This window comes from Bubalus kerabau, chromosome X, assembly GCF_029407905.1.
Source record: "Bubalus kerabau isolate K-KA32 ecotype Philippines breed swamp buffalo chromosome X, PCC_UOA_SB_1v2, whole genome shotgun sequence".
Classification (NCBI taxonomy): domain Eukaryota; kingdom Metazoa; phylum Chordata; class Mammalia; order Artiodactyla; family Bovidae; genus Bubalus; species Bubalus kerabau.
In genome coordinates this window covers 126,270,188-126,287,168 of record NC_073647.1, presented here as the reverse complement: position 1 = coordinate 126,287,168, position 16,981 = coordinate 126,270,188, and positions in this window count along the sequence as shown.

Below are 16,981 nucleotides of genomic sequence, written 5' to 3'. Positions count from 1 at the left end.
GTAATGGTTGTGTTAGTTTTCCCCAAAATAACTTACAGCCACACACTCAGTTATCCTAAGGAAGGAGGAATACCCAAACATCCTAAGGACTGTTAAACAGTGTAAGTTGACAATGATATCAGGACTCCCTAAGGATCAATATGCACCCCTTTCCCATTAGAGTGGAGCTGTGATTCATGGGGTCGCAAAGAGTTGGACACGACTGAGCGACTGATCTGATCTGATCTGATATAGGGAACAGGTAATAAATAGCACTCTACTTGAGGTCTGGCTTATTGTGGGTGCATTGGGTCTTTGAACCCACTTGCTGGTCATTTCTGTTGTATCTGAATGGATAAATTGGATTGAGATACTTGGGAGTTTGCATAACCTCCATACTGGGTGCTTGAACAGTGGAGGGAAAGGCTCACCAAGTGAAGAAAGCTAAGGTGAAGCCTCTGAAACTTTTTCATATCACCCAACTTAGTAAATTAAAAATAATCGTCAATCCTGAGTGGGTTGTAGCAAAAATTAGTATCCCCTTTCAAGATACAGAGTTTAGACTGGTTGTCCCTATCCATATCTCCATTTAATTGACTAGCCTGGCCTTTGCCGAACTGGAATGGATAATGACCATGGACTACTGCAAATCAAGTGGCAGTGTCAATTATAGCCCCTGGGCAAGAGCAGATCATCACAACCTCAGGTACATGGTTTGCATTCTATCAAATGCATTCTTTTCTAGTAGTTTGCATTTACATTCAGTGAACAAAAATTGTCAGAATTTTGCTCCAGGGTTCTGTTAACTCATTTGTCATGATATGGCACAAAGGGAACTGAACGATCTGGACATCCTGCAGACTATCACATTGATCTGTTATAACATTTTACTAAGACTAGAGGAGCTGAAAGTGGCTGGCATGTAGAAAGCCTTGGTGATATGCATGCACTTAATGAAATTTCAGGCGTTAATTTTATATCCTTCAAGCTTTTAGGGGCATGCTTGAATGCCCCTCCAAAGCAAATGTGAAACCATTCAGTTTTACATCTCCAATCACAGAATGAAATGTCTGTCATACTGAAGAAAGTCTTCAGGCCATGAGGCAGCAATATTCAGTCCCTACAGATATGGCTACAGCTCTTAAACAGTAAGTCCCCTACATATGAACCTCTGAGTTGCAAACTTTCAAGATACAAATGTGCATTTGCATTTCCAATCACATTAAGTTAGCTTGCAGTGTCTGGCATTCATTGCCCCATGAATGCATCTTGTAAAAGTGGTTGTGCTTTTGTGTATTTCACTGGTGGTTCAGCGGTAAAGAATCCACTTGCCAAAGCAGGAGATGTGGGTTCGATCCTAGTGCAGGGAAGATCCCCTGGAGAATGAAACATCAACCCACTTTAATATTCCTGCCTGCAAAATCCCATGGACAGAGGAGCCTGGCATGCTGCAGTCCATGGGGTCGCAAGAGTCAGACATGACTTAGTGACTAAACAACAATAACAACTGTATAGAGTACAGTAGCACGTCTTTATTTCAAGCCCAAGACATCTGGAAGCAAGCATAAAAGCAGTGGTAATGTAGTTGGTATATTGTACTTTTCAAGGTACTATACTATTAGATTAAAAGTGTTTTCTTTATTTTTGTGTTTGTTTTTATGTATTATTTGTGTGAAAAGTATTATAAAGTTATTACAGTACAGTACTACATAGCTGATTGTGTTGGTTGGGTACCTAGGTTAACTTTGTTGGACTTACTATCAAATTGGATTTACAACTGTGCTCTTGGAGCTGAACATGTTCGTATATAGGAGACTTACTGTACTGAGTGTCATGAGTTTTGAGAACAGCCTAGCATATAAGAAAACACTACAGTGTGTCCAGGTTGTGAAGTAAACAACCCTGCCTCTTGTACAACATGGTACACCCTGTGGTATCTGAGGTCCTGCTGGGGGGATACAATCCTGTGTGGGGATTATGAGAAATTCCAGTGGAAGACTCACCATGTAGGCTTCTCCCACTGCCCAATCCTGCTTCTGCCCTCTCCATTCCACAAGCGTTGATCATTCATAAATATCATTCACTCCAAACAGTATCTTTTTCAAGGTCTGCTTCCAAGAATCCAACCTACAGCAGAAAGCATGAAATATAGTTTCCTCTGTGCCCAGGGGGAAGAAAATGGTTTTGTGAACACATAGCATAAGTTGTACTACACACCAAAGCATTGCTTCCGTTAGCCCTGATCATTTAGGATCATTTCTCTCCAGTATAATCTGGGAAGTTTGTCTCACATACCTACTTGAGTCATTATGCTGTTCACGTTTGATTTGCTGTCTTCTATTTCCCTTCGTTGTTCTTAGCTCTAGCAATAATGGTAATAGCTATCACTTAATAGGTGCTTTCTAGACAGGCACTTTCTAAATTCTTGGTATGAATTGATGTACACAGCAGTCACACTAAACCACAGACCAGGATGCAGAGCACATTGAGGTTGTATAATTTGTTTGCAGTCACACAATTAAGAAGCAAAAGGCTGGGATTGGATTCCAAGTAGCCCACTAAAAAGGGTCAGTGCTCCTAACACTCAATTTTCAATAATTGGAACCATCAACTGTCCCATTTTGATCTGTGATAGATAGTACTCTTGATCTTTCCTACAAAATGTCATTGACCAAACACAATTAGAGTTATCAGAGTTATAGTGAATGTTTGGGGTATCACAAAGTGATGATTTACATGGTAATAGAAATTTAATATACAATGCTAGTCTTCAGTTTTCATAGACAATTAGCAAACTTTACCTGCCACAGAATTTCCTTATTTGCTGTGATCAATCTAATTATACCTAACTTACTACTGTGATCTAAAAATCTCTGATTGTAAAATAACCATCCTGATACCATTATTCTTGATTTATGGGCACATTTCTCCTCAATCATTCAAGAAACAACTCTGATATTTCTGATATTTTCTAAAATAGACCACATTAACCCTGTCTTTGCTTCACTCCCCTTTCCCCCCCTACAATATGCCACTGTAGGTTGAGAAGAGGAAGGGTTGTTCCCTTTTAATACAAAAGATCCAATAAAATATTTAGCCCAGATTAAAAGAAAAACAAAGCAAACTCTCTTCAGAGAATATCCTTCCCATGTTCCAAACAGTTTGAGACAACTGAATTCAGTCTCTTTTGAAAAGTATTCTTTTTTTTTTAATGTTCATGTTTAGTTTATTTATTTTTTTAAATATAAATTTATTTATTTTAATTGGAGGTTAATTACTTTACAATATTATATTCTTATAGTCTATGTTGTAAATAAGCATGAGTGAGTGAGTGAGTGAAAGTCACTCAGTCATGTCTGACTCTTTGTGACCCCATGGACTATAATGGACTATACAGTCCATGGGAATCTCCAGGCCAGAATACTGGAGTGGGTAGCCTTTCCCTTCTCCAGGGGATCTTCCCAACTCAGGGCTCAAACCCAGGTCTCCTGCATTGCAGGCAGATTCGTTACCAGCTGAGCCACAAGGGAAGCCCATAAATAAGCATATAAGTATTCAAATAAATCTGTGTTTTGTTTACATTGTTATTAATTCCTTTTGCCCTAACACAATATTATAATATTTTATCTTTGTAATGTGTTTTATTTCTTTAAAAGAAATACCTTCTGCATTTATTGTTCTTTTCCTAAGTAACAGAAGCTCTTTGTACCCATTTATTCTACCATATGAATCTAGAATAATTTATTAACTGGTTAAATAAAAAATTCCATTGAGACATTCATGTGAATAGCTTTATATTATTTATAATTAAACTCAAAGACAGCAGACATTATGAAGAGACAATCTAGTGCATCATTTTACAATTTTTATTGTAAAATACAGAAGGAAATGGCAACCCACTCCAGTACTCTTGCCTGGAAAATCCCATGGACGGAGGAGCCTGGTAAGCTCCAGTCCATGGGGTCGCTAAGAGTCGGACACGTCTGAGCGACTTCACTTTCACTTTCATGCATTGGAGAAGCAAATGGCAACCCACTCCAGTGTTCTTGCCGGGAGAATCCCAGGGACGGGGGAGCCTGGTGGGCTGCCGTCTATGGGGTCGCACAGAGTCGGACACAACTGAAGGAACTTAGCAGCAGCAGCAGCAGTCCATACATCACAGAAGTGCATAAAGAATATTTGACTAAAGTAACTATTAATAGTGTAGTTTGTGGATTCAAATAGTCAGAATTCAAACTGTAATTGACCACTCACTGGTTATACGATCTTATGCAGGTTACTTAAAATTAAAGAATCTTTCTTTCCTTCTCCATAAAACAGACTAATAATAGTAACCATCTCAGATCCTTGATCAAAGGATTAAATAAGGCAATACATGCAGTTCAGCATAAGGCTTGGCATAAAATAAGTGTTCAGTAAACTTTATTATTATTATTAATTTCATCATCCTTAGGATAAACACAAAAATTGTTAAATTTTCTTATAAGCCCTTTATTTATATTAAATAAAATGAACGGAAGTTATTGAATAGGGGACAAAGATATAGAGTTACATTATAGAGATGAGAAAATTGAAACTAAATAGTGGCTTAAAAATGTGTTTACTTCTAAAATTACAGAATATAGGTTCAAAAGGACAGAAAATCTTTGAGAAAAGCTTTGGGGCAGCTTTTGACTTAGTTTGCTGACTACAGCATTAGACCACACCAAAAGTTTTAGAAGAGATACTTACATCTTAGAGGTCAAATTCCCTGGACTTAGATTCATTTCACTTTGAAGGCCTCTTGGTTCTTTGCCTTTGCTATTATCTTGAATGATATTCCTGTCTAAAATTGGTGTTTATGATATTTAATTTTATTTGCTTCTAGGTCAATTCTTCGATGAAGTACATCCCTATGGCTTCTTGGGGACTTATCTCAAGTCAACTGAATTTATTAACAATTTCATGCTCTGAAGTAAATGACCCATTAGTTTAATGCATATAGTTAGCTATTTGATAAATATTGAGTATCATTAACCTGAAAAGAAACATCTTGGAGAAACACATATTTCTCCCCAAATTAATATGGTATTTCCATAAAATGCTTCATTTTCTAGGATGTGGTTCAGAAATGCATGCTCTTCCATTTCCATGATCAAATTAGACCATAAGTTACATGCTGGGTTGCTTTTTGTTGCTGTGGGATGTTGGTAGGCTATTATCTCACTGCTAATGGTAGCCTTAGTGGCTTCCCACGGTTTTCTTCCCAAAGTTTCCAGGCCATTGTTTTAAAAATATGTTTAGGTCTTTTATAGCAAATGGTTGTTAACATGTTGTTTGTAGAATAGAGGAGTGGAATACCCCAGTCTGTGCTAGTGGAGAGCCGTTTTCAGTTGCTGCTTTGCTATTAACACAAAAGAATCTTAACAGTCTCTCAGAAAATTCAGTCCATTTTACTCAACTTACAATCTCTGTGGGGTTTATAGAATCTATCGAGGATAAATTTCTGTGTCTGAAAGAAAGAAAAGAGGTTATCTGTGGGATTAAAAATGGTACTGAAATGTATGTTTCCCTATTTATGTATACACAGACTGTTAAAAATGATGTATTCAGTTTGCTATATTCCATTTAAATATTAGTTGCTTTATGATTCACTGTCATTACAAAGATAAGTCTATAGCTTAGAAAGTCAAAAAAAATGCAGAATGAATATCCTGCTAATTTTAAATATATAACAGAAGTATTAGACCCTGTAGAAATCTATGTAGAGTGCTTTCTTGACTTAGTTAACAATTCAATATGAGTAAATTCTTCTGACCAAATGTATTCATCTTTTACATATCACCACGGAATCATTTGAATTATTTTGTTCTGTATCCATAAGAAGGATTCCAACAAGGATTCCGGTAACTAGCTATAGATAAATCCTGCTTTATATAGAGCAAAACATTGAGAAGAGGACATATAAGTGATTACATCATTGATAACAAAATAGCATTGTCACAGATTAAGAAATTTTCCTCTACCCTCATAGGTTCTTGTGGAGGATCTAAGAACTAAATTGACATGAGACAGATTGACAGGAAAAAAAATCAAACAGGAGTTTAATAAGATGAATACATGGGAGAGACCCAGTAAAACTGAGTGACTCAGCAAAATGCTTGAAATGCCCACCTTAAATACAATTTTCAGCAGAAGACTGATTTGGGGGGCTATGATTTAGAACTTCAAAGCGAAAAAAGTTGATTCTTCAAGATGGAAAGGCAAGTGTTTGGTAAGTGTTTCCAGGGCCATGCAAAAACAATGGGACACAAAGACGGATTTAAAGACTTTGTTAGGTTCCTCCCCGTCTACACACCTAGTTCACACTATAGCTATCTATGCTGATAGATCCCTTTCTGGAACAAGCCCTCTATCTATATTCTTTAGGGAAAAGTCGAAGATTCTTCCTGAATTTTGGGGGCCTTGATTTTTTTGGCTTACAATAAGCTGTAGGCCAAAGAAAAATTTTGGGGTGGCAAATTTTGTTCCCCTAAAACATAATGTATTTATTCATATAAGTCTTTATGGCATACCTGTTAAGTGCCAAGTATTGGGAATGCCTAAGAACAAAGGAAAAAAAAAATTCAGATGATTTTGGTGTTAGGAAAACCCAAGAGTGTTTTAGAAAGAGGGGGATAGGTAAATGATGTCAACACTGCTAAAACATCAAGATTCTAAGTAAGAGAAAGTCTGAAATATGTCTATCATATGCATCCATAAGGAGTCATAATGAGCATATGAAAGCTGTGGGTTGAGTGTAAATGGGTGAGAATTAAATGTACACAGGGAATACTCACATCAACTTCAGAAATGTGGACACAAAGGAGAAAGAGAAATGAAATACTGGCTAGAAAATCCAGGAGAAAGTTTATCTCAAGGCCCTGAAAGGTGGAGGAGTTTTGATCTGGTAGAAGGCCACCTTATCCCATTCCAGCAAGAGGGAATGTTAAGAGATGCTTCAGTGTGTGTTTGTATGTGTGTATGTGCGTGTGTGTGTTAGTAGCTCAGTTGTGTCTGACTCTTTGTGACTCCATGGACTGTAGTTCACCAGGCTCTTATGTCCATAGAATTCTTCAGGCAAGAATACTGGAGTGGGTTGCCATTCCCTTCTCCAGGGCAGCTTCCCAACCCAGAGATGGAACCTGGGTCTCTCACATTGAAGGCAGATTCTTTACCGGCTGAGCCACCAGGGAATCCCACAAATCCTATGATTTCAGAAGTAATACTCTTTGCCTCCTTTGTGCATTAGCATGCCTTGGTTCCTAAAGGTTATCAAGGTCAATCACTTCAGTCTATCATTTCCTGTGTCTGCTAGTTTATTGGCCTCAAAGTCCTAAATGGTTAGGTGTGAGTCATAGATTCCAGGACAAAATAACTCTTGCTGAATACCCAGCATGAAATAGTCCTTGCTTTCTCTTCAGAAATCAGAGTCTCTGTCCCAGCATAGCTTGATTTTATGAATATGAGAAGTATGAATTCTTCAGGTATCTTTTGGAAGTGATACTGATAAACACTCTCATTTTCACCCCTTGGTTCCTAAACATATCACTGTAACTATGAGGCCACATCACCATGTACAGTCATTAGTTCAATGGACACCCTACAGTCTGGAGAATAGCACTCCAAAATGCAAATTGTTATCACTGGACTGGTTACTTTAACCGAACCATGAGTGAGTCACTATTCTATGCAATATTTGATCAGATCAGAACAGCTGTTTCTGGATAATAAGTATATGATAAGACCAGTAAATCTCATAAACTGATCAGAGTCCTTGTTGCATCTCCTCTGCCTCCTTCTAAGACATTGTTAAGTAGTATACTATGCCAATAGATAAGGAATAGAATAAAATTTCACAATGTGATGCTGGCACAAACAACCAGACAGGAAAGGCAAGTTCATTTCTGGATTACGTTTGCATTTAGATAAAGATTAACCCCTGACCACTCCAAGGAGAATGACATCAGACATAGTCTACCTAACACCAAGTATCCAACTGACAGGAGATCAGCAGCAGTAGAAGCTATAACAGATATGCTGAGATTAAAGCCATGCTTTGGTGCTGATGCAAAACTTCCATCTTTATTTCATGGCCAAGTATCCATTGTGCAAACCAAGGATCATGGGGAGTAGGATGAATCACACTGTTCACCTGTTTTGTGAGTAACTTTTCTGTGGTGAATGCTCTCTGAAATTTATGTGAGACACAAAAATCATTATGCCATATACCGAATCCCACAGATACATTCACGTTCTGTAAAACAGGCTAAAGTACTTTATTCTCCAGCAGATGATTAAATATCTCACCCAATCCCTCTTCAAGACAATAGTTGTGGGTTGAAGGAAAAGCATTAATGGAGTAGTTTGGGGCCATGAGAGTCTGGATTACATGTTCATGGGTCTTCTTATCTTTCTCAGTCAAAGTCCAGAATGTAAAATTTCTACTTTACAAGGGATCATGATTGCAGAGCCTGACCTTATGCCTTAGTACTGGGATCAGTAAATTTTTTCTGAATAGGGTGAGAGAGTAAATATCTTAGACTGTGGGCTAAGTTGAAACTACTCATTGATGTTGTAGAGTGAAAGCAGCCATAGACAATATGTAAATGCATGTGTATGGCTGAGATCTAATACAACTTTACTTGCATAAACAAAAGAAGGTTGGATTTGGCCCATGGGGCCATAGTTTGACATCTGCTTTGTGAAGCAGTTAACATCCACCTTTGAAAGGATAGGTGAGATTGCTTAGATATTCGGTATTCCAAGATCAGGTGCTCTATCTGTCCTATGGGCAATTTTCCACATGGAGATTAGTTCTCTGCCAAGGTAGAAATTAGTTTTTTGCCTAATTCTAGAAATGTACTACATCTCTCTGATCTAGGCCAATAAGAGGCTCCATTTCAAGTGCTCAAGTGAAAGTCGCTCAGTCTTGTCCGACTCTTTGCAACCCCATGAACTATATAGTTCATGGAATTCTCCAGACCAGAATACTGGAGTGGGTAGCCTTTCCCTTCTCCAGGGGATCTTCCCAACTCAGGGACTGAACCCAGGTCTTCCGCATTGCATGCGGATTCTTTACCAGCTGAGCCACCAGGGAAGCCCAAGAAAACTGGAGTAGGTAGCCTATCCCTTCTCCAGGGAATCTTCTCAACCCAGGAATCAATCTGGGGTCTCCTGCATTGCAGGCAGATTCTTTACCAGCTGAGCTACAGGGGAAGCCAAAGAAGCTCCATACAAGAAACATATACCCCACATACGTCTAGCACTATTGGGTCTACTGTGTTATATGGCCCAAATAGCAGGATAACTTGGTCATCAAAAGAATAATTAGAGCAGTATTTCTAATGATACATGCTGCCTCAAAATCCAATCGGTCCACTAAACAGCCAGTCTCTTTGTTAGTGATGAAATGTGGGAAATTCAGCTTATTCTTTTCTTTCGAGGAGATGTTCTGATATGCCATAGCCTATCGAATTTACAAACTCCACCAATGTGACCAGATTCTGAATTTTTGTGGGATGTACTTCCCACTCTATGGAATATTTTTCACTTAATATGAAATATAGTGTGATTGTATTTCATGCTCACCAGATTTGATTAACATGATATCAACATAGTGGACTCATTTGATATTTTGTAAAATATCTCTTTTAAAACTCATCATGAAGTCATAGCTCTATTTAAAGATTCAACAAGTTTCAATTGGCTATATCTGGTTTAATTTACGTATATTTAGATGATAAGCTTTTCATTATTTATCCAATAAATATACTTTTCAGCTGCCTCCTTTGAACTCTTTAGCATGCAAACATAATTTTAAAAGTTTGTTGATACTTTTTGACTTATAAAATGCATGTAATATACTTTAAGACAAAAGTAGAATAAAAGATTCCTTATTTCTAGTTCATGGTAATTCCCCCCAAATTTCAACTGCATAGACTATAACCTTTCCAGGTAGTACTTTAACAAGTGATTTTAACCTTCTGAGGTCAAGTTTGATTTAAAGAGCTGATGCACTGCACTCTTCTTGTAATAACATAAGGGGTCCAGACTTCCCTAAAGATCCCAATGGCATGTAACAAAACCTCAATTCAGATTGCTTCGCAATCTCATTTTTTTAGAGCCTTATCTAAATTTACGATTTACAGAGTATTTCCTTTGGTACTATAGAATAAAGTCCTTGATTAAGGATTAATTTCCAATGTGACCTGGTCAATGCCTCTAAATTGGCCAATTCTATTTTATTCTAAAATTACTCATGCTTTCTGAAAATAACTAGATGTTCTGGTCCATATTCATTTTCAATTCTACCCATAAATAACATGAGCTAGGCCCCAAGGTGTTATGGGTTGACCTGTGTCCCCTCCCTCAAAAGATATGTTGGAGTCCGAATGCCCAGTGCCTCTGGATGTGACCTTATTTGGTAGGTACTTTATTAACAGAGGTAATCAAGTTAAAGTGAGATCATCAGAGTGAGCTTTAATCCCATATGACTCACGATCTGATTAAAAAGGAAAGTTTGGACACAAACATTCACAAAGGCATAACCCATATGAAGATAAACACAGAGATTGGGGTGATGCTTCAACAAGTCAAGGAACAACAAAGCTTGTGAGAAAACTACCAAAAGCTAGAGCAGAAGCATGGCACAGATACTCTCTTTTAGTCCACAGATAAAAACAACCCCGCTGATCCTTTGATCTTGGACTTTTAGCCTCCAGGAATTGTGAGAGAATAAATTTCTCAGTTTAAGCCATCTAATTTGTGACACTTGATTATGGCAGCCCTAGAAAACTAATAAGAAATGGATAAGAAGAAATCTATCCATTTTAGCAAATGTAGTGAAGGAAGAATTATTATGTGCTAGTGGTCCTCAACAGGTTATTTTACGTGAGTACTTGTTGTCTGGCCAGAAAAAGGTGTAGGTCACTTTTAGTAGTTGTGAGGCACATTAAAACCACCAGCTCAGTATGATATTTTCATTAAGCACTAACTATACTAAATATTTTATTTTATTTTGATATAAAAACTTTTAAACCCATTTATTTTCTTAGTTACTAGCATTGTTTCTTTTTGTCTGATACAGCAATAAAGTGAGCGCCACACCTTTAAAAAAAAAGTCTGCAGGGATTTAGGTTTCACACATTACTAGTCTTTTCTTACCAATCAAACATTGAATATTTCCGAGGGTTGGGGATTTTTTTGTATTTTTGTGCCAGCCCATACTTAGATTGCTTTTAATCATGAAGAGGTAGAAAGATCAGGATGCTGAGACAGTTAATGGTCTTCAAAGAATCTTTTACTGAAACCTAATTTATGAAAAGCAATATCTAGGTATTGTCTAAACTGTATAAATATCCCTACACAAAGGGGGGAGTTTTAGTAGTCAAAACAATTTTGATCCTCAGTTTCCCTGAATGACCTGGTATGAATGATGAAATAGTCTGGTCCACAACTTTGTAAAGAAAACACGGGAAACGTTTTACCAAAACGTTGGAGTATTTAAAACCTTTTAAAATAGTTTTGTTCTAAAGCAGAAATTGTGATTCCATGATTAAATAGTGACAGCTCCTTTTACCTTATTTGAAATACAAAAACATACATGTCTCCTTGATCTCTATGGAGATATTTCTAGCATAGATAAAAGGTTCTGGATTTCTAAACTAAGAAAATTATGTGCAAATGTTAATTATTTTCATTCAATGTAGATATACAGCTTATATTTCACTCAATGTAGATATACAGCCCAACAAAATCTGAAAGAATAGTTTTCATTTATTAGTCTAATCTGTTCTCACTAAAAGCATTATTTTATTTCCTGGCAATTTCAGGAATCTCAGGCCCTATTTAGGGAATGTACACTAGAAAAAAAAATTAGAAATATGTTACTTTTTTATTTCTATGGTTGTGTCAGGTCTTAGCTACAGCGCATGGGGTCTTCCTTGCATCATGTGGGCTCTCCAGATGCGACACAGAGGTTCCAGAGCAGGCTCAGTACTTGCTCCACAGCATGTAGGATCTCATTTCCTCGACCAGGGATGGAACGCACATTCCCTGCATTGCAAGGCAGATTTCTGACCACTGGACCATTAGGGAAGTCCCAAGAATAGAAATTTAAAAGGCATTTCTTATGCCTATATATTTTTACTCTTTTTTGTATTGAAGTAACTTTGATTTATGAAATTCCTTGGTGGCTCAGTGGTAAAGAATCTGCCTGCAATACAGGAGACTCAGGTTTGATCCCTGGGTCAGGAAGATCCCCTGGAGAAAGGCATGGCAACCCACTCCAGTATTCTTGCCTGGAGAATCCCATGGATAGAGCTGCCTGGCAGGCTACAGACCACGGAGTCGCAAAGAGTCGGACATGACTGAGTGACTAACACTAGTACTTGCAACACTAATTTATAGCATTATATAAGTTTCATGCGTATGACATTATATTTCTACTTCTGTATACCTGAGAGCATGCTCACAACCAAAAATTTTAGTTTCCATGCAGTACCATACAGTTGATCCCCTTTATTGTTTTGTCTTCCCCCTCTACTCTCTCCCTTCATAACCACTACTCTGTTGTATCTATGTGTTTGGTTTTTTTTGCTTTGCTTTGTTCATCTATTTGTTTTCAATTTTTATATTTCACATAAGAATGAAATCATATAGTATTTGCCTTTCTCCATCTGACCTATTTCATTTAGCATAATACTATTGAGGTTCATCCATGTTGTTGCAAAGGGCAAGCTTGCATTGCCTTTATGGCTGAGGAGGATTTCTGTGTGTGTTTGTGTGTATGTGTGTGCCACACTTTCTTTATCCATTCATCTATTGATGGTCACTTAGGCTGTTTTCACAACCTAAATGATTTCATTATTTACAATAATTATTTAATAATTATTAAACTCCATGAGCATAGGAACCTGGCAGTCTACAGTCCATGGGGTTGCAAAGAGTCAGACACAACACAGCATGCACACACACATACACATACATGCACAACAATTAGTGATGCTGAACATCTTTTCATGGGCCTACAAGGCCATTTCTTCACAGAAGTACAACAAAAAATTCTAAAATTTATATGGAACCACAAAATATCCAGAATAGTCAAAGCAATACCGAGAAAAAAAGAACAAAGCTGGAGGTATCATGCTTCCTGATTTCAAAATACATTTCAAAGCTATGGTGGTTTAGGTGGTTTAGTCGCTAAGTCATGTCTGACTCTTGCAACCCCATGGACTGTAGCCTGCCAGGCTCCTCTGTCCGTGGGATTTCAAAGCTATATTAATCAAAATAGCATGACACTGGCAGAAAAACAGATACATATATCAATGGAACAAAACTGAGAGTCCACAAATAAACCCACACATAAATACACAGTTAATTTTAAACAAAGGAGTAAAGAATATAAAATGGAGGAAGAACCATCTCATCAATAAATTTTGTTGTGAAAACTGGATAGACATTTGCAACAAAAAACAAAAGAAAGAAATTAGACTACTATCTCACACCATACACAAAACCAGCTCAAAATGGATTAAAGACTTGAATATAAGACCTGAAACCTTAGAACTCTTAGAAGAAAACGTAGGCAGTACCCTCTTCATTCTGGATATGTCATTTCAGGAAAGGGAAAAAAAAATAAAAACAAACAAATGAGACTACATCAATCTAAAATCTTCTGCACAGCAAAAGAAACTATTAACAAAAGGGAATGACAACCTCTTGAAGAGAAGATGATATCTATAAATCACATATCTGATAATTGGTTAATATCCAAAAAAATATAGGTAACTCAACAACAACAAAAAAAACTGGTTAAAAAAATGGGTAGAAGAGCCAAGTAGATACTTTTTCCTGTTTACATGTTTTATTCGGTTGTTTTTCCAAAAAAACAGAATCATTTGTATGCTAATAGCTAAGATATATATGGAAAAACTATATAAAAGCTACACATAAAAATATAAATTTATGACAATATTTAGAAAAAATGTTTATAGATTTCAAGGTATTTTCCACTAATTTTTGACAAATTAACACTAATTTACATATTTTATATTTTATTTTTTAAATTAGCTTCCCTTTAAAATTCATTGTTTTCAGGAAACTGTTAGACTTATTTGTGGCCTCAGGAAAACGTTTTCAGTTTGTGTCAACTTGATGTCAAAAGTCCTGAAAGATTCTTTAAAGCTACTTTTGTTGATTTGAACAAGGAATGTGAATAAGTCAGTTTACTGAGCACTTACTCTGTGCTTGTCACATGTATTATCCAGTTCAGTTCAGCTCAGTTCAGTTGCTCAGATATGTCCAACTCTTTGCGACCCCATGAACTGCAGGACGCCAGGCCTCCCTGTCCATCACCAACTGCCAGAGTCCACCCAAACCCATGTCCATTGAGTCAGTGATGCCATCCAACCATCTCATCCTCTGTCATCCCCTTCTCCTCCTGCTCTCAATCTTTCCCAGCATTAGGGTCTTTTCCAATGAGTCAGCTCTTCACATCAGGTGGTCAAAGTATTGGAGTTTCAGCTTCAGTATCAGTCCTTCCAATGAACACCCAGGACCGATCTTCTTTAGTATGGATTGGTTGGATCTCCTTGCAATCCAAGGGACTCTCAAGAGTCTTCTCTAACACCAAAGTTCAAAAGCATCAATTCTTCAGTGCTCAGCTTTCTTCACAGTTCAACTCTCATATCCATACATGACTACTGGAAAAACTGTAGCCTTGACTAGATGGACCTTTGTTGGCAAAGTAATGTCTCTGCTTTTTAATATGCTGTCTAGGTTGGTCATAACTTTCCTTCCAAGGAGTAAGCGTCTTTTAATTTCATGGGTGCAATCACCATCTGCAGTGATTTTGTAGCCCAGAAAAATCCAGTCAGCCACTGTTTCCACAGTTTCCCCATCTATTTGCCATGAAGTGATGGGACCAGATGCCATGATCTTAGTTTTCTGAATGTTGAGATTTAAGCCAACTTTTTTATTCTCCTTTTTCAATTTCATCAAGAGGCTCTTTAGTTCTTCATTTTCTGTCATAAGGGTGGTGTCATCTGCATATCTGAGGTTACTGATATATCTCCCAGCAATCTTGATTCCAGTTTGTGCTTCCTCCAGCCCAGCATTTCTCATGATGTACTCTGCATATAAGTTAAATAAGTAGGGTGATAATATATAGCCTTGATGTACTCCTTTTCCTATTTGGAGCCAGTCTGTTGTTCCATGTCCAGTTCTAACTGTTGCTTCCTGACCTGCATACACATTTCTCAAGAGGCGGGTCAGGTGGTATGGTATTCCCATCTCTTTCAGAATTTTCCACAGTTTATTGTGATCCACACAGTCAAAGGCTTTGGCATAGTCAATAAGGCAGAAATAGATGCTTTTCTGGAACTCTTGCTCTTTTGATGATCCAGCGGATGTTGGCAATTTGTTCCCTGGTTCCTCTGCCTTTTCAAAACCAGCTTGAACATCTGGAAGTTCACGGTTCACATACTGCTGAAGGATGGCTTGGAGAATTTTGAGCATTACTTTAATAGCGTGTGAGATGAGTGCAATTGTGCAGTAGTTTGAGCATTCTTTGGCATTGCCTTTCTTTGGGATTGGAATGAAAACTGACCTTTTCCAGTCCTGTGGCCACTGCTGAGTTTTCCAAATGTGCTGGCATATTGAGTGCAGCACTTTCACAGCATCATCTTTCAGGATTTGGAATAACTCAACTGGAATTCCATCACCTCCACTAGCTTTGTTTGTAGTGATGCTTTCTAAGGCCCACTTGACTTCACACTCCAGGATATCTGGCTCTAGGTGAGTGATCATACCATCGTGATTATCTGGGCCATGAAGATGTTTTTCTGTACAGTTCTTCTGTGTATTCTTGCCACATCTTCTTAATATCTTCTGCTTCTATTAGGTCCGTACCATTTCTGTCTTTTATTGAGCCCAACTTTGCATGAAATGTTCCCTTGGTATCTCTAATTTTCTTGAAGAGATCTCTAGTCTTTCCCATTCTATTGTTTTCCTCTATTTCTTTGCATTGATCGCTGAGGAAGGCTTCTTATCTCTCCGTGGTATTCTTTGGAACTCTGCATTCAAATGGGTATATCTTTCCTTTTCTGCTTTGCTTTTCACTTCTCTTCTTTTCAGAGCTATTTGTAAGGCCTCCTCAGACAGACATTTTGTTTTTATGCTTTTATTTTCTTGGGGATGGTCTTGATTACTGTCTGCTGTACAATGTCACGAACCTCCGTCCATAGTTCATCAGGCACTCTGTCTATCTGATCTAGTCATTTAAATCTATTTCTCACTTCCACTGTATAGTCATAAGGGATATGTTTAGGTCATACCCAAATGGTCTAGTGGTTTTCTCCACTTTCTTCAATTTAAGTCTGGATTTTGCAATAAGGGGTTCATAATCTGAGCCACAGTCAGCTCCTGGTCTTGTTTTTGCTGACTGTATAGAGCTTCTCCATCTTTGGCTGCAAAGAATATAATCAGTCTGATTTCAGTGTTGACCATCTGGTGATGTCCATGTGTAGGGACTTCTCTTGTGCTGTTGGAAGAGGGTGTTTGCTATGACCAATGCATTCTCTTGTGGATCCAACTGATTTCTTAAAAGGGAATTACATGTAGATTGTACTTTGTCTTCCCCTTTAATAGGTGAGAAAAATAAAGCACAGAGAAATTAAGTAATTTGTCCAAATTTGTTTAGTAACTCTGATAAAGGAAACATGCAAAGCCAGGTCTGTATGATTCCAATAACCATGTACCTTGAGTTTCAAATCTTACTCCAGTATTACCTGGATAAATAACCTTAGGGAAATTAATTTATCTCTTTAGTACTCAATTTATTAATCTGTGAATGGAGTCAGTTCAGTTCAGTTCAGTCGCTCAGTCGTGTCTGACTCTTTGCGACCCCATGAATCGCAGCACACCAGGCCTCCCTGTCCATCACCATCTTCCGGAGTTCACTGAGACTCACGTCCATCGAATC